Source organism: Octodon degus, unplaced genomic scaffold (assembly GCF_000260255.1).
Source record: "Octodon degus isolate 3935 unplaced genomic scaffold, OctDeg1.0 scaffold00046, whole genome shotgun sequence".
Lineage (NCBI taxonomy): Eukaryota > Metazoa > Chordata > Mammalia > Rodentia > Octodontidae > Octodon > Octodon degus.
In genome coordinates, this window is record NW_004524622.1 from 10295478 (window position 1) to 10314605 (window position 19128).

A 19128-nucleotide genomic window follows, 5' to 3' on the forward strand; every position below is an offset into this window, starting at 1 on the left:
ATCGGGATGACTACCTTCAGATATGGGATGATTACATGTGGTTAGCTCCCAGCATAGGACAACTTAGTGGAAAAGCCTGTATTATTTTTTAATGTGCATTCTTACGTATCTTGTATGCCAACTAGTAGAGTCTTAAAAATTTAACCTTTACAAAATACTTGGTAAAAGCATCTTTCAAAAGGTGTCCAGAGAAGTACATAAAATCACCCCCAACCTTTTGTGCCAATTTGTTCTCCCTCGTTATCTACAGATTCAGTTTTCTGTGCCTCTTGGACTTCAGTTTCACCATTTTCAGATGGCGTAGTACCTTCTAAACCAGCCTCCTCCTTCTCTTCCCTCTTGCCTTTAGTACCTGCATTACTCTTTGATCTAGGTTCTTTCTTGGTAGATGCTTTTCTCAGTATATGTTCAGGTTTTGGTGGAGCAGGTTTCAAGGACAATCTGGCAGACTGTCTTGGGGGTTCTTGTTCAGTTACTTTGAATCCATCTTTGCCCTCTGTATTATTATCTGAAGACTTCCTCTTTGGCATAATGACCAGCAAGTGGGTAGAAAGTGAAGCGACCAGTCCCCTTATTTTGGAAATCAATCAATCAATCAATCAATCAATCAATCACTCCTATTCTCATTGGCCTAACCCTACTCAATGCTTGGGATAGATGCCCAGAGCAGTGTCTATACACTGTAACTTTACAAGGCAAAGATTGGTTTCCAGAAGACATGTCTAATCACTCTGGAATTAGATAGGAAGCCCCCAAAGGCACTATTGATTCTCTGGAGCCGATTTATCATCCTAGCTACTCCCTGGATGGGTAGGGGCTGAACACTGGGATTTTTAGGGTTACAAGTTAGCAATGTCAAAAATATCAAGAAATCTGCATTTGTACCCCCTCTAAAACATTGATGGTCTGTGTGTTTCACTGGTATGGTCATTTGGCTTCTACCTTTGCCACTTCCCTAGGGTAAGAGGATGTAATGCACACATTGAGGCCATGGCTAAATATACTCAAAGGGCCTTACACAATACCTTGACTGGTCTCTCTCGTAAACGAAGAAGCAAAATAATGAGGCAAGTTGTCTTTTAACATTGGCTGACGTTAGACATCCTGACAGCAGCACAAGGGGGTGCTCATGCAATTGTAAAAGTTAAATGTGTGTACATTCCTGATCCTTTTGCTAATATCTCAATGGCTGCCCAAGAATTAAATGACAGGCTAGTAACTGCCAGATTTTGAAATTCTCTAGACCTACTCTTACCCTCTCTCAGGGAGGCTGCTACTGGGCTTTTCCTGATGGAAGCATTTGTTGGTTGTACTAGGGACAGAGTTGTTGAGCTTATCGTTTGGCCCATGCATACTTAACTGTCTCTTTGGCCTTGTCTTCTTCAGACTAAATGCTGTATGCCCCCCAAGATAAAAATGCTTGGTGTCTATCAAGGACCTTTAGATAGACCCTCTAGAGAATATTTCTAACTTCTCAGAGAGGGGATTTTTTTGTGTGTGTATCAGGAATTGAACTAATGACCTTGCCCTTGCCAGGCATGTGCTTTATGCTGCTAAGCTATATGCCCAGCCTGGAGGGGGAAATATTATAGGCAGTGCTAAGTTAGGTAAAATATTATAGGCAGTCAGACAGGGTTAGGCCCTTGAATGTGTAAGTACAGAAGATGACAACACTTTACAACTGTGGATAGAGACACATCTGGTAAGGCCAGCCCTCAAAATAATGACACAATGACCAGGCCTACATCTCTCTTGCTAAGGCTTAAGCAATAATTTGAAGATTAACTATACTTGGTATCACCTGGTCCAATAAAGTTTATATTGACATCAGTCACCTGTGGGTGACGAGGAACTCCGGATCATCCCTTCCTAAAAAGGTCCTTGTTCCTTCCATGTACACTTGTTGTATGATCTGTTTCCCCATAAGATCAATATCACCTAAGTTGCTGTACTTATAGTTTTATTGGTTGATCATAGCTTTGAGACACATTGTATCCCCCTTGTGATTTTGTACCTATCTTGTAATTTTGCTCTATAAAACTTCTATAAAGTAGGGTCCCCAGAAACCCACTTTTTCAGTCCCCTCCTCCTTCTCAAGAGCTAGCTCTCTTAATAATTTTTCATACTCTTACCATCCATTGTTCCTTAAAATTCATTCCTCAATTTTGAGGGACATGAAACTCGATGTGTCTGACATCAAGCAGGGTGGGAGTTGTATCATTTGCCCTATATCAGTATTACCCAGCAATCTTGTTGGCTGTCTATTTTTTTCCCTAAGAATGCTGAGTTCTATTCACCATCTCCATGACAATCTATGAATTAGTCCCTCTCATTCGCCACTCTATCCTTAGTTGTCAGGACAATTGCAACCATTTGTCTGCTGGTAGTTTGGTGCCGCCACCTGGCCTCAGTTGCTTTGGGGAAGCCCCGCTGGCATCAATGGACTGTCCCCATTGGCGTCAGTGATCCTAAGTATTGCCAGCTGTGGCCCCAGAGGAGAGGCACCACTGAGCCACTCAGGGCTGCTTGTTGGGCCCTCTCACTAGCCCATTCCAGGGCTTTGGTAAGCAGTGTGCCCTTTGGCTGCGCGGTGCGTGCATTCCTGCAAACCCACATCCCTGAGCCTTTTATTTCTTCTCTTATGTCTTCCACAGCAGTCAGACAGTTCAGCCTCTCAGCAGGGGCCATTACTTTTTCTATGAGAAAGCTACCTTAGAGACAAGTTCACATCCTTTTCTGGGGGATCAATTCTGTATCTCAAAAGAGTGACCCCAAATTTTAAAAAAAGCACCTGTTTCATCCAAATTTATATTCTATCCCCCTTGGTGGGATATCTGAATTCCTGCTGGCACACCTCTGATGATATTTTTAAAAATTTATTTATTTATTTATTTTTCTGAATTTTTAGGGCAGTGTCTACAGGGTCTCACTAGGTAGATCAGACTCTCCTGTTTTTAGCCTCCCATGCACTGGGCTTACAGGTGCACACCACCACGCCCAGTCTCAATCGCTGTCTCAGCACACCCTGCGGGCAGGACCTGCACAGCAGTACAGGATCAAACCCCAAGCCACTGTGCTCTGCCTAAGCAGGTGCTTTAGTCCTCTGAGCTAGCAGGCCAACCCTTTTGATGACGTCTTGAAACTCCCTTGACTTATGGTCACTTCTGATGCTTACTGTGCTCAGCAGGTCTTTTACTGGGTTGTGCTGTGATCTGCTCCTAGCTAGAGGCCTGATGTGTAGGAGAAGAGGGGAAAGCCACCTGTTGCCTTTTTCTCTGTGAGTGGGTGAGTCATTTGTATCCCCTCCTAGCATAGGAATGGGACAGTTCTTAGTGGAGAGGGCTGCACAACCACTGCAGGCTCAGAGTCTTCAGAGGAGACCAGGGCACATCCATCCAAGCACTCTAGTGTCGGGTGTCAGGGTCCAAGGCTTGCAAATTAGAGCTTTGATGCAACTTAGTAATAATCAGCAAATTCCATCATTCTTATATGTTCAAAACCCCCATACATTTCAGATGTTTGAGTCAGCGTATTCCCCTCTGCTTACCACTGATGAAGTTCAACAACTTGATCTCCATTGCAAGACTAGAAATGTCTGCACACTGCCTAGCGCCAGGGCCAGGGTCCTCATAACCAGCCGAGTGGTGAGTGATCCAGTCCCCACACCTGTTCTTACTGCCTGCTTTCTCAGACCATTCTTGGTATCAACTGTTAGTAGTCGGGTTTTCCAGGAAGCAGATGCTGAGATGAAATTAGAACCACAACAGTTTGCTGGGCATGTAATACCTGTTAAAGGAACAGCAGACAAATAAAAAAAACATGCAAAGAGAGCTATCATTCTACAGAAAAACATGTTAAAAGGTCAGCCAACACCGTAGGAGCTCTGGAGCAAAGATGACCTATTAACAGAGTTGGTTGAAAACTAGGAGCTCTTTAAACCACTGCAATGCCAAATTACTGATTGGGGTATAAGGTTGCGGGATAAAGTATGGACTGTTCAGTAAAATTTGAATTGCAGACAAATAATAACTTTTTAAGGATAAATACATTCCATGCAATATTTGTGATATATATTTTTAGAAAGCTTCATTCTTCATCTGCAAAGCATGTATTGTATTTTACTTTGCTAAATCTAGCACCTCAGTTGGGGGTCACTCAAGGTGCGCTGCTGCTCTCCTCAGCCATTGTCTATGAGTCAGCCTGAAAAAGGTGTGATGCTGGCTAGACAGCCAACAGCCAAGGCAGACCCGAAGGTGCCGCGCTCTAGTGGCTGCCGACCAACTGCACTCTCAGTAGCCGGGCACTAAGACTTTTCTTGAAGGGAGATGTGAGCTGGAACTCTCAGTGTCTGCTGCGATGTTTTTCGGCTTATCTGTTGTCTCTCTTGCTGTGTGTAAGCCTGGTAAGGATGAGGCTGTCTTGTGGACTGAGATAGCCCCAGTGTGTAACAGTGTTCTGTGTGATGGCTCGTGCTCAGCTGTTCCTTGCTACATGGAACTGCACTGAGGATGTCTGGTATCTGGGGATATTTAGGGGGGATAAAAAGAAGTCCTTAGTTGTTTTGTCCCCACAGTCATACCTGAGCTCTGTGACTCTGCACTAGCTGTCCCCTGTGCTAATAAGCACAGGCACTAGGTGGAAGCTCAGCTCTGAGTTGCAGAGTCCCTGTTTATAGACACTGAAGCCTCCCTCAGAGATAATTATTTATGGAGTTAACTAAATGCTTTCCAAGCAAACAAAGTAGATTCTAATTGAGGCATTTTCAAGGGAGACCTTCTATCTGAAGGTAAGTGTTTTTTTTTTTTTTTTTTTTGTGGAACCAGGGGTTGAACTCAGGCCCTTGCACTTGCCAGGGAAGCGCTTATTCCACTGAGCCATCTCCCCAGCCCCACTGAAGGTAAGTGTTTAGTGCTCATTTGTCCCTCTCTTTTATCTTGTGTATGTGTCCCGCAGAAGGCTGAAACCCACCAGACCCAGAGCAGGACTTCCCATCTCTCGTTCCAGTGCTAACCCTCCCACCACAATCCCTCTGTCACTGTAGACGCAGTTTCCAGTGTGAAGGAATCTCGGCAGGTTCTGCCTCATTTTCTCTGAGAGCCTCTTTTCCTTTCTGTCCTGCTGCTATTTTGAAAGTTGCTCTGCCTTATCTCTTGGCAAGAGGCGAGTTTACCAAGTGCTCTCTCCACCTTTGGTACTGCCCTGTGTCCAGTGCATCTTCCACACTGCTGTTAGCAGTAAGTTCCACAATGAAAAAAAATTGCATCCAATCAAATCATCCTATTTCCTTAAATTTCCACTCTTTTTGGGATCACATCCAAATCTTTTCTACTTTGCTTATTACTCTACTTTTAAGTGTGCTGTCTGGTCATATCACACTCTTCTTTCACCTGCTCGCCACTATTGGTCAGATGGAGTCCACCCCTCTCTGTAGGGATTATGGGGTACTCTACTGTCATCCAAGCAAGCAAGGATGCGGACTTGCTTCCATTGTGCCACATCCTCCCTCACACCCTCTGCTGTAATTGGCTTGTAGCTTCATGAATATGTCACGCTCTGTGACACCTGCTATTGACACCTCTGCCTGAAACTGCTCTTTCTCCACTCTTTCTATTGCCTATATCCGCACCGCTCAAAATTTTTTTGGATGCAAATCACCTGAGGATTTTGCTACAATTCAGATGTGTCTGTAATGGGGCCCCAGATGCTTATCTTTAATAAATGATGCTGATGCTGCTGGTTCATGAATCACATTTTGAATAGCAAAAGCAAAGGTAGCATTTTTCTTTCAAAAGTGAGAAAAGTGTTATTATCTCTCTTCAGCCTCTTCTGAAGCTTTCAGAATGAGCAGACTACTTCCTTCTTCCTGCAGGATTGTTCATTATGACATTTGTCAAAACACTGGGTCGTATTTTGTTGCAAGTTTACTCTGTTTCTGTCCTCTTCTAGACAGGAAGCTCTGTGAGGGTAGGGGTCATTTTTAGATTGTTGATCCCGGCACAGTACATCACAATGCAGTAGATATTCAATAAAAGCTTGTGAGTATATGAATGAGTTTAGAGTCATCTTCAGAAGATGGAACATATGTTTACATGTAGAATTCTTTTTCTCCTCAACTTTCTGATATTATACTTGAGCATGCTAAATGAGAACTTCTTTGATTGTAAATATCAATGACCTAAATCAATTCACAGCTCTTAAATGAGTTCAGACAGCTTAGCAAGATTGTGAGAAATGCACAGAATTGAACAAAGAGCCTTTGGTAAGGCAAATATATTAGCAACTTTCTCATGACTGGGACATAATACCAAACACCGCGTTTTGAAGGAGGAGAGGTTTGATTTGGCTCATGGTTTCAGAGAGCTGAGTCCCTGACTGGCTCCCTATAAGGCAGAAATGGTAGAGTGAAGGGCTTGTGGGGAAGCTGTTCCTGGCAGCCAGGAATCAGCTAAGGGAGAGCCATGAACAGGGATAGACCTACCCTCAACAGTACACTGAACTATAAACTCATCAATTAATTAATCCACTGATGAGTATAGCATCCCCTAGACCTAATCACTTTGCAAAAGCACCACCTCTGTATACTGAGACTCGGGAATATTTTAGACTTAAACTGTAACAGCAGGGTCCACAGATTCTAACCATGTCAGGAACAGGAACTTGTTGGCTGTTTCCTTGAGAGGTGCCATTGGCTAAGGTAGCCTGGGTTGCCTTTTGTGCTTCTTTTGTTCTGCTGGTCAGTGCTTCTTTTTGTGCTGGCTGTTTCATCTTCTGCTACAGATTGGCCCACTCTAAGTCCCTGGGCCTTGGGACCCCTGCAGCTACACAAAGCGTTGTGGCAAAGAAAATCGCGGGTCCCAAATATGAGTCAAAAGTAACAGGTGCTTGTGTGTGTGCATACACTTGTATATACATGTCTGCACAGGCTTGTGTGTGTGTGTGTGTGTGTGTGTGTGTATGCATGCACGCACGCATGCTGAGAAGCAAGGTCTACCAACAGAAGTGAGTTGGAAATCTTACCACCTTAAAAAGAATACCCACTTTAATCAACTAAATTGCCAACAGTTCAGAAAAATCTTCATCAACATTGGGTGGGAAAAAAGAGGAAGACAGATGGGATGAAAGACGGACAAATGCAGGGAAGCTAAATCCATCGCTTCCCTTCCACTCCTACTAGTGCAAGTGCTGGTGCAGTCTGTTTGGAGCGTCTGCGGATTCTGCATCCTTACACTTCAGGATCTTCCCAGTAGGGCCTTTCATACCATAGGCAGGGCTCACTACTAGCACTATAGGAGCCTTCCAGTAGCAAGGCCTGCTTTTTAAGTCACTAACTAGTTTTGGTTTTCTCGCCTATATAATGTCACTAATATTAAAGCCCTAGCAATGTGGGGCTTTAAACAGAACATGAGTACAAAGCCATCCCATTCACTGAACTAAAAGCATGCAACTAAAGGAGCCTGCGGAGAGGTTCTGAGGTGCTCGGGGACTCACACATCTCACAGATTATAGAATAGGGCTTTCCATTCTTTTCTGATTTCTAGGTTTGTGCACTTTAATTTGATCTGTAAAGATCAGTCCTGTTTTGTGGGAGTCTGAGGTGTAGAGGAGTAGTTTCCCCACACTGGTTGTGGCCAGTTGTTACACAAGAGCACGGTTTGACCACAGCTCTCCTGCAAGTTGCAGAGGGTGGGGGGGAGCCACAGTGGAAGATGGTTGCCAAGCACCACGCATAGTGACTCTATCATTAGAATTAAGGCTTTCGAATGTACAAAGGAGGGAAAAAGCTCCTGGAAGTCTATTTTTTAAAAGCATGAGTAATAGCTTACCTAAAAGAAATGCTTCTCCATGAAAAGAAAAAATCCAGCAGTATTCTGCTCTGAGTGCTGATTTCCTCCTGACTGCTGCTTATTTGCTTGGCAGTTGCCCTACTGCCACTTTGAGCTGCCTGAATTGATTTCCTCGTTTTTCTCTTACCTCAATCTCTTGGCCACCCCAGAAAACGCAAAGTAACATCAGTATTAGATGAAGCAAAGCCAGCAGGCATAACTGGCTGCTAGAAGAAACACACATTGCCTAGTGCAACAACTGAGACAGTGGGGGAGAGGTGCGCATTGTCCTCGGAGACCCGGCGTGATGTGCTCACTTGTCTCATTTCTTCTGTCTGCTGAAGACATCCGGACCAGAATAACACATTGTGTCCACTTTGACTAATAACTTGATCAAACATTCATACTTGTAATTACCTTTGAGGCAGAAACTAACAAAACCAAACCTACATGAACAAAGTGAACCCCACAAAAAAATAAAACCTAGAAACAATATAAGAAAAAAAGCAGTTTTCTTCCTCTCTCAAATCCTGTCCTATGTTTATTTCTACATATTTAATGTGTTTACATGTTTTGCAACTATTTCATCTTTATAAGTAGGATAGCGACCTGCTTTGAGTAGCCATCAAAGAAAAATGCTGAGGATCAGCGTGATGGCTCAGCAGAGTAAACACCTGCTTAGGCAAGCACAGGGACCAGGTTCAATCCCGGGCACCACATGCCATGCCATCCCTGCCCACCCCAGGCATGCTGAGCCAGCCACTGAGACCGGGCATGTTAACACACAACAGTAATCCCATAGCTGAGGAGGCTGTGAAAAGGAGGATCACTATGAGTCTGAGCTGCGTAGTGTGACCCTGTACAAAACACTTGAAAAAGAAAAAATGTTGACTGCTTTTAACCACATTGACTTTGCCTTTGGGAAAACCCTAGGTGTTGATCAATTTGACTGCTGAGTGTAAATTCCTCAGCACCAGGAGAATAACCAGAAAAGGAACCATAACCTCCATACAGGAGGGCTCAGCCCAAGGCAAGAGTTTTTCTCTTTCTGTTTATTTTTTCTTATCCATCAACCTATGAGACAGGGCTTTTCCTTATGCCTATTTTACCAATGATGAAATCCAGGCTTGTCTGTCTTTACCATCAAACTAGTAAGTGGGAAACTGTAATTTTAATCCATCTAACTGCAATAAATCAATAGCCAACATTTATTAAACATTTATCCCTTTTCAGGAACTTTTCCATAGGCCTTGCATATGTTAACCCATTTAAATTTTATAGGGGCTAAGGAGGTAGCTCAGTGGTTTAAGTGCCTGCCTTGCAAGCTCACCGTCCTGAGTTTGATCCCAGGTACCAAAAATAAATAAAATAAACTCTATAGAAGGCCCATGATGTAGAAAAAACAAATACGTTCTTTAAACAAATAAGGACATTAGGGCCTGCCAGATAGCTCAGCGGATTAAAGCGCCTGCTTAGGCAGTCACAGGGGCTGGGGTTCAATCCACGGTCTGCCGGACTGCCCTGAGATGGCAATTGAGACTGGGTATGATGGCACTTGCCTGCAATCCCAGCTCTTGGGAGGCTGAAAAACAGGAAGGATCCCTACAAGTCAGATCTGTGTATTGAGACCCTGTAGACCCTGTACTAAATACATCAAAAAGCAAAAAATAAAACAAAAAGCAATTAAGGACATTAAGGTGCAGAGAGATGTGCCTCATTTGCATAGCTCTAAGCCTGTGTCGACGCAGGGCTGGACCATTCCACGCTGTGCTCTGCTTCTGTCAGCTGTCTTGCATTCACCTGCTAGAGGCTTGTATCCTGGCCCTGCAGGTTCCAGAGGTACGATTCAGGGTTAGTTGTCTAAACTCTGTTGTGACTGCTTCTTGCTAGTACCTTAGAAAACATTTATAGGTTGAGAAGATAGCTCAGTAGAATAAGCACCTGCCTGGCAAATGCAAAGTCCTGAGTTCAATCCCTGGTACCACAAAAAAAAGAAGAAGAAAAAGAAAGAAAGAAAAGAAAACAATTATATTTAGCTCTACTATGCATATCCATTAGGGAAGAGGGTTCCAGAAGATGAGTCAAAGGGGTATTTTTCTAGAAAAAATAAATAGGGATAAAAAGAAAAAATAAATAGGACTATATACAATATTTCTTTCTCAAGCTTATCCTTGGCCCCTCTGCCTGAGACCTAAATTGTGGAGCGAAAGTGCAGGAAACTGCATGTGCCTTGAGGGCTGCAGGCAGCTGCTGGCTTTGCTGGGCAATTTTCTGCTTAGAAAAGTAGAAGAGGCTGTCCCATGTGGGGGCTGGGCCAAAGAATCTCCAAGGTCATTTCCAAATGGAAAAATCAATCCACAGGGAGAGGCAGAGCCCCGAGGACTTAGGAAGTCTGGCTACGCCGGAGCCAGTGCCGGCACTTTGCTGTCAGTGACAGGATGTCATTGCCCCTCGTTGATGTCAGAGGCCAGTGCATATCAGAGCTGGCTATAATTACACAGTGGGCTAAAATTAGCTGGCACTCGGCCTTGGCAACTGGGAGGATACAAGTCTCCCAATTTATCCAGCAGTGCTAATTCTGGCAAAACCAAAAATGGTTTTTCTGCTGTTCTCAGTGGATAGGCATTCAACTACAATAACGTCATTTTATTTCTTCTTCCTCTTTTCTACATTTTAGGAAATATCAAATATAAATCCAGGCTGACTTTAGTTTAGGACAAATATCTACAAATATGGAAACCTAATGGAAGTTTTCTAAGCAGAAGAGCTGAGGGGTTCCTCTGAGTTAGAGGTAGATAAAAGAAAAATATGGACCTGTTTTTTCTTTTTTTAGGGAACTTCAAAGGGCACTGGCTGGAACAGTGGCATCACATAAGTAGAACTTTCAGGGCAGGAGGTGGCTGAGGCCTTGAATGCCGTGGTCCACCCTGGAGTGAGGGTGTCATTTTTGCCCACCTCTCTGAAGTGCCTGGAATCTGTCCTGAAGAAGAGTGAAGTCTTATATACATGCGCTCAGCATGAAAAGGCGAAAGGATCAGTTATTGACGTGCATCATGGAATAATATCAAGACACGTGGTAAGTATTTGTGATATATCCGATAGACCAACTGGTTGGAGGAAGAGTGGGCTAATGAGAGGGACCAGGCTTAGGTGTGAAGGGCACCTGGGCTTAGAACTCACTGACCAACTAGGCTCCTCCTTCAGTCCTCCCTCGTTGGGGAAGCCAGGGACAGCAAAACCTAAATCAAGCACCGGTGCTCGCGGATGAGTAAATGAATGAACAGGACAACATCAGTGAAATTTCAAGATGTTACAATTGTTATGTGAAAGGTGTTAGACTGGAAAATGAAAGAAAACTCCTTCATTAGGGAATTTTAAAATATATATATTTTAAAAAGTAAAACTTGCCCTTTTTTTCTATTGTTTGCTTTTTGTAACTTATACTTACTACATTAAATTAAGACTGTTAGCATTTGTCTAAATATGATTTTATTTGTCATCTATTTATGCATTGCCTTTATTGTGCTATCTTGACCTACAAATATTCGAGTTTGTGCACACATGCATGTTTTTAATTTTTAAAATCATTTATTTATTTATTTGATGCGGGGTTTCGCTACAGAGCTTGGACTCGTAGTGATCCTCCTGTCTCGGCCTGCCCAGTGCTGGGGTTACAGGCATGCACCACCATGCCTGGATTCAGTTTCAGGACTGACACAGAGCACCTGGCGTTCCAGGGCTGGCTTGGCATGTGGTACCAGGGTCCGAACCTGGGTCCTCATGCTTGCCAGACAGGCGCTTAGACCACCGAGCTCACTCCCCATCCCTTACATGCATCTTTTTAAAGAGTTCATTTATCAACTTATTACCACATGACAATAAGTTGAAGGTTTTTGGTTATACTTACAAACATCTATTTTTCCAGTATTTTTAGGAATTCATGTTCTAATTCAAATCTTTGATTTATCTGTAACTAATTTTGGTGTATAAGGTCCATGATTTAACTTTATTTCTACTTGCTGACCACCTATTTTTTTCTGAGCATTATTTGTTGAATAATACTCTTTTTTCTACTAATTTTAAATGTTTCTTTGTCAATTTATTAAATTTTTAAACTTAATGTGGATCTGCATTTGGATTCCTATTCTAACCAACTCGCTTAGCAACTTATGTAACACAGTGCTTAAATTACTGTAGTTTCAAAATATGTGTGAATATCTAGCTATTCATTCGTTTCAAAGAATGTTGTCACTACTTTAAATTTCTTTCTCACATGAACTTTGAATTACCTTGTCCAATTTCAGGTAATTCCTCTCAGAATTTTTATTGGGAGGTACTTCAAAATTATAAGTTAAATTGGAAGAGTTAGGGACCAGGGAGATGGCTCAGTGGAATAAGAGCTTCCCTGGCAAGCACAAGGGCCTGAGTTCAATCCCTGGTTCAAAAAAAAAAAAAAAATATTGAAAGAGTTGACAATCTTAGAACTTGAGCTTTGCTATTCATGAACAAAGCAACTTCTCCATTTGTTCAAATTTTCTTTTGTTTCCCATATAAAATGTTTCTGCTTCATCTTTTCCCCCTTGTGGTGCCTGAGATAGAAGGCAGGGCCTTCTGCGTGCTATGTAAGTGCTCCGCCCTGAGCTCTCCCTCAGCCCCTGAATGTTTCTCAGAAACAATACAAAGTTGGTTCTTTCTCTGAATAACAGTTTTCAAGTCTAATCTCTTAATATATGTGATTTTCATCAATTTTCAATTGTTGATATGATTTAAATTAGTTCCATTATACTGTTTTATATTATATATGATAGGCAGAATGACTTTATGCTGTTTTTCAAACTTGAATAAAATCTTTCAGTGAATGATCTCTCTTCTCTCTGATTTATTCTATGTTTGTCATTGTGATGTCATGCTGCCTTGATCACTTTCACTTCCGAGTAAGTGAAACAAGTCCTCCAGCTTGCTACATTTATTAAATACTTAGTCCATTGGGGGCCGGGGAGATAGCTCAGTAGAATAAGCACTTGCCTGCCAAGCGCAAGGGCCTGAGTTCAATCCCCGGTTCTGAAAAAAAAGACTTAGTCCATCGTGTCTTTGTTCAAGTGACAGGCCCCCCAAGCACCCCCCAAAATTAAATCCTCAGTCCCTTTGCATATGACTCTTGTAGTGGAGCCATGAGCTCCTGCAGGATGGAACATGCTGCGGAAACTTCATCTGCACTGCTTGACTTGCCGCTGTCCATCACACTTGACCAAAATAAACTGCAACTAAGATGAAACAGAGATTCTTCCTTACGCCAGGACTAAAGTTCTGAAGAGTTGGAAGGACAGGAGAATATATTATAGAAAAAATAAGAGCATTCTTTTGGTTGTTAAAGGGAGTCAGCCTCCCAGAAATGCCCCAGTGCGGGTGCCATCTAAAGCAGAGCCAGCATTTCCAAGCTCAGCTGAGTCTCTGGGCATTGCTGGTACCTCAGCTCCTTTGCTCTAACCAGATTGTTTGGAATCGGGTCATGTGAGATCTGTGAGACTCATTTACTTTATGTTCTTGGGCAATTAGCTGATTTCATTGGGTCCTGTTATAATTTTATAAATAAAGATATTATTTTTATACTCATATCATTATTTTAATATAATTTCATATGCCGGGTACAAGGAAGAACTCTGTGTCTGTGGATAAAATGTGTATGATGCTGGTAAATTCAAAACTATAGCCCAAATTGCTAATGATTAAAGGGTAGGATAGGACCTTATTGCAGGAATCAAAGAAAGAAGATTGGCTATACCACTGAGCCACCATGGGAGGGGTCAGAAGACTGCCTGGCTCTGTGGTGATGTGGTGGCAAGCAGGGTACACAGGAGTAGCAGGCCACATGACTCAATGGCAAAGAATGAGATGTGAGGAATGCAAAAGAAAGAGCCTGTTCCTGGGCTTGATGAGGAGACAGGGAGAGTGAAAGCATGTTCTTTTCTTTGAATCAGGAGGCAAGAAGCAGCGGTTAGGGTCCCTTGTCAGGTAGAATTGCTCAGGGGAGACTGGAGAGTTCTGGCCTAATGTTTTTATATATTCAATATCCAATGATATAAAGTTTTTAATTGAATGTTGGGGAGTATTGAGAACTGAGGAAAGATAAACTGATTGGCTTGTTTTATTGCAAAATCCATGATGGATTAAAGGGCAAGGCTTTGCAGTGAAGGGTGATCAAAAAATATAGTGAAGGCTTGAATTTTAAGAAATGATTACAGTAAAAGACATATTGCCATTAAGCCCCCTCAAAATTCTCCACCTTACTTCAAACACATTTATCCCACTAGTTCTTGCTGCTGTCTGAGGTACTTCGGAGGTCATCTTTCATGACTATCTTTACCTGGTAGATTAAAAATACAGGCAATGCTGCTGCCAAGCGCAGTCTGATGGAAAGGCAAATTTGGGAGCGCGTTGCGGTGGGTCCTCACCCACCTTGTTCTCTGGATCTGGCACCCTGTGGCTTCTGCCTCTTCCTCAGAGCCAAAATGACTTACGAAAACCGGAAATTGTGAATTAATGGGGACTTCAAGGCAGCCACAGCAGTGCAACCAAAGATACTCGCAACAGAGGCCTGTCAGGACTGCTTCAGACGGTGACAAGAACACCGGAATAAATGTGTTTGAAGTGAGGAGGATAATTTAAGGGAGATTAATTGCAGTGTATCTTTAAATGTAATAATTAAAAAAATTAAAAGCACATTATTTTTAGATCATACTTAATTTTTAAGATGATAAAGTGTTGAAGACACCTCCATGCCGCCCTTCTTCTTCACCTTCTGTCCCCCATTTCTGTTAGCTCTTTCCTACCACAGTTCTGCACCCTCCTATCCTATTTAAGCACCCCCTCTCCTCTCTCAGTTAATTCCATTTATCTGATAAACTTACATCCTTCTGCTATTTCCTGTGCCTGCAAATTGCTGCCTCCACTCTGCAAGATTATTTGGTTTTAGAATCTTAGATAGTAAGTTTAAATTTAGGGATAAATTGAATTTTATGATCTTATTTAGTCTTTTTTGCTTATTACAACTATATTTTATTTCGGTGACAGCATTAGTGTTTATAGAATTTGTTTTTAACTTAATGAAGTCTACAATTAGTGATTTTATAATATGACATTACACACGGTTTTCAGTGATACACTTGCATTTCTTCTTGTAGTCTTTAAGATACATGTTATGGTTTGTGTCTATTTGTCCCTGCAAAGCCTCATGTAAGTTATAGGGCAGACGTGGCTGGAGGAGCAATGAATGGCTTGAGAGGCGGGGCCAGAGGACCAGGGCAGGGCCTGAGGGGCGGGGCCAGAGAGCAGTGACCCGTTAAACTGGCCAGCCTGTGCCTTCTCAGAGATGTGGAAAGGGTCATCCTGGACACAGCACCCCAGCCACTTCCCCAGTGTCTTGAAACCTCCAGTAACTATGAGCTAAATAAACCTTTCCTTCCCTCATTTTGAGTGTTGGGTATTTGTCCCAGCAACGAGAGAAGAGTAACTAATACAATACAGTTGACATACATTTAATATGCTCTTAAACACACGTTATAAATCCTATGTGTCTTAGTTACTTTCTCTTTCCTATTGTCTTGTCTTCAATTTTACTGATCTTTTCTGCTGTGATATCTAATGTGCCACCATTTCCATGCAAAATATTTTTCATCTGCCATGTTGTCTTTGTCTGCTAAGTCCAGTGGTGGTGTGACTTCTTGCCTCATTTTAATTGGATGTTTTCTCTCCTTGCTGTAAGTTGCATTCCTTGCTTCGTTGTATGCTTGGCCACTTTTGGTCGGATGCCAGACCCTGCACATTTTGCTTTGCTGAGTGTTGGATACCTTTGTATTCCTATAAATATTCTTACTTGTTTTCTGGGATGCACTTAGTTGGAAATTCTTTGATCTTTTGGGATTTTCTTTCCAAGCTTGCTAAGCAAGACTGGAGCAGTGCTCTGAGGAGGGCTTATTTTTCATCACTCTTGAAGTGACTCTTTGCTATGTACTGTTTCCAGTGCCCTGTAAGATGCGACATTTCTCATTCTGGCCAGCCAGCAGGGCAGATGCTATTCCTAGCCCGTGCAGGATTGCTCAACTGGGTCTTTCCCTACTTCACGTATTCTAGCATACACATGCATTGATCTTTAGTAGAATACTCAAGAGGACTCTTCAGATTTTCAGAGTGCTCTTTCTGTACTTTTCTCTCCTCCTAGCACTGCAAACTCTAGGCGCCTTGGTGTCTCAGGCTCTCTCCCTTGTCTCCCTCACTCTAGGGAACCACTGCATCTATCCTGTTTCTCCCCTTGAACTGCAACCTCTAAGGCCTCTCAGTTTAGGAAGCTGAAATAATCCTAGCACTCATCTTGTTTGTAGGTACTCAGGGGTCCACTGTTGCCCAGTGTTCAGTGTCTTCAATTTCTTTTCATACATTTTTGTCCATTTTCTCTTCATGTGGGAAAATAACTGTGACCCTATTGCCCCATCGTGGCTAGGATCAGAAGGGCCAATCTCATTTTAAAATATTTCCAGGAAGGAGGCATAGCAGAGTCTAAATAACTATACATTTTCTTAGGCCAAGATCTGAAGGAACCATTGGCACAGTCCCTTGGGAATGGCAACCAATGATACACCTCACTCTTCTCCCGAGGGACTCAGTTTCCCCATATGATTTGTCTCCCTGTTGTGCTCATTCTGAGCTGGGCTTGGATGATGGTGATGTCCCAGCTGAGCTGCTGCTTTATGTATGAGTGGAAAATTACTGCAGAGTTTTAGATACACGCCCCGTCATGCTCATTGGGAATTTAAGGGGAATGATAAGATTCCAAGACCATCAGCTGACTTCAATCAGCAAAGCGCAATGTCATCTCTGATGTACTGAACTATAAGGACTGAAATTACACAGCCTTCAGAATCAAAATGAGATTCACACTGAGTCTAAGTAAAAATTAGTCTTTGATTGTTTCCTGACCTGGCACCTCTGGCAGAAATAGAAATGTCAGTGCCTGGTGGTGGTGGAGCGTGCCAACGATACTGTGACCCACAGGACCAAGAAGGCGCTGACTGCACAGCCAGCTGGCAGGCTGCCGCTGCCATGGGGAAAATCATTCCTGTGTGATAAGATAGCAACAAATGCTTTCCCTGTGGCTGCGATTAAGTGGGCTCTGCGTTATGACAACAGTGTTTCAAGCTTCGCATAGCAGTCATTTTTGCTAAATATTCATATGCTTATTTATATTCTCCCAGGCCTTGTCTGAAATCAGGGAGTTTAGAATTTCAGGCAAAAAGTATTTCCTTTTTTGGGAAGAACAATTAGTGGGCACAGGCGTGGAGGAGTTTCAGAGTTTGGGAAAGGGAGGGGGAAAGGGAAGACAGAAGAATCTGTGAGGGTCCTCAGGAGCAGCGGGCATTTCTCTGTGTGGAGGGGGTCACTAGCTGTGCAGGGCATATGTCAGCATGAGCTCCATTCCTGGGGGGCTATATTCTTCCTAAACTAGAAATTCATAAGTGTGTGCTGAGGGAATAAATAAATTAATTAATAATCTATAAAAATGGTGTGATGTGCTCTAGGTCAGAGATTCAACGCTATTTTTGTAACCATAACATCTAAGCAGGGTGCTGGACACAGTAGAAACTCAAATACATGTTTTTGCATTAGTTAATGAGTGAAAAAGAAGAAAGGAGGGAGGGAAAGAATAGGAGAGGGATGGTTTAACGACAGACAGCTGGGCTGGCCCCACCTGTCCCTGGCCAGTGCTAAGAAGCAGCTTTGCTTGTCTTTTCCAGGTGTTTGTTACATCTGCTTTGAGGCCGTGAAATCTCAGGCCCTTCCAGTGAGCCTCTCTGAAATTTGTTAGCTCTTTGTAATTTACAAGGCCCTTGAAGGGGTCCAGGTATCACTGGCTACAAGGAAAATTCAGGATTTTAGCTTCAGGATGGAGAGTCAGGCTCTGGGGTGGGCCTGGTTGATCCCCAGTCCCTCTTACATTTCTCCTGTAGCTGTGGATGATGGACCTGTACTGTATGAGAGAGAGGGAGGGAAGAAGATGCAGAAAGAGGGGATCAAGGAGGAGGAAAGAGAGAGGGAAGAAGAAAGGAAGAAAAGCAGCTCCCTAGGAGTCCTCTGCAAACCTTCCTGTTAGCGTCCTTTAGCTTCCACATTCCCTTCTATTCTCATATGGAATCCTGTTCATTCCTATGTCAGTGTAAGAGCTTCTAAGTGTAAAGCTTCAAGAATTGATAGTGATACCTATACCATATGGCCTGTGGGTGAAGGTGTGCGGAGGAAAGGCCGTTCCACTTCCCTGTATACTGCCACCAGTCGAATCAGTGGGCAAGATTCTGTTTAGGACCTTGTGTGCGTAGTAAACTAGAGACTGGCCTAGGATGGGTATCCAAGTGTTGGTCCCTGTCTCATGTCTCCCTCTAGCTATATGTGAGCAAATCTATTCTCTTTGAGCCTTGGTGTTCTCACTTGGGTAATAGGAAGGTTGGGCTCTAGGTCTCAGAAGTCTTTGCTGGCCATAGTTCTGCAATTCTAAGGCTCTGGCCAACCCTGAAGAGATAGGAAACAAGGTCCTGGTGATGCTAACCCTTGCTCCTTCAAGGCTTCACCCAGAGGACATGCCTAGTAACCGTTGTCCCTAAGCTTCCACTGCTAAGTCTCCTGAAGCCAATATTGTGGGTCAAATGAAAGAAAAATCAGTGGACATAAAAACACACAAAGTGGGCCCGGGGAGATAGCTCAGTAGAATAAGTGCTTGCCTGGCAAGTGCAGTATCCTGAGTTCAATCCTCGGTACTGCCAAAAAAAAAAAAAAAGAAAGGAAAAAAAAGAAAAACCACACAAAGTAGGGGAAAAGCTGTCTAGCTTTGGAGCTCCAATCTTTTGAGGGCAAGAGGTTGCCCCCATCCTGGCCTCCCCTGCAGGCATAAATAACTTCACTCTGTCACTGAGCTACAGCTAGCCCATGAGCCAAGGCAGAGATTACCCTGGTATAGATACAAAACCTGGTGTGAATCATGGAAAAAAATTTAAAAAAAAATTAACGATGATCAATTAGATTAAATCTATACTCACAAACTTTGGCGTTGGAAATGTCGTGTTTCTGTTTTTTTAAAAAGTAATATTACACCTGTCTCAGAGTCTCTATCCTGCCAAGCTAATGAGAAATTCAGCTTAATTAATAGTGAGGCACCAAGATGATCATGACTGGGTAAAATGGCAGATCACTTGCATGACTACTTTGCTGAGTAATTGGCTGGTTCCTGTCAAGAGCGCGTTTGTTGCAGTCGTGTGGTCCC

At 43.0% G+C, this 19128-nt stretch overlaps 1 pseudogene; it reads right to left on the minus strand.

The window, feature by feature from the left end:
* Nucleotides 1-203: 203 nt before the first annotated feature.
* Nucleotides 204-530, minus strand: LOC101560203 (annotated as a pseudogene).
* Between the last annotated feature and the right edge of the window lie 18598 nt (nt 531-19128).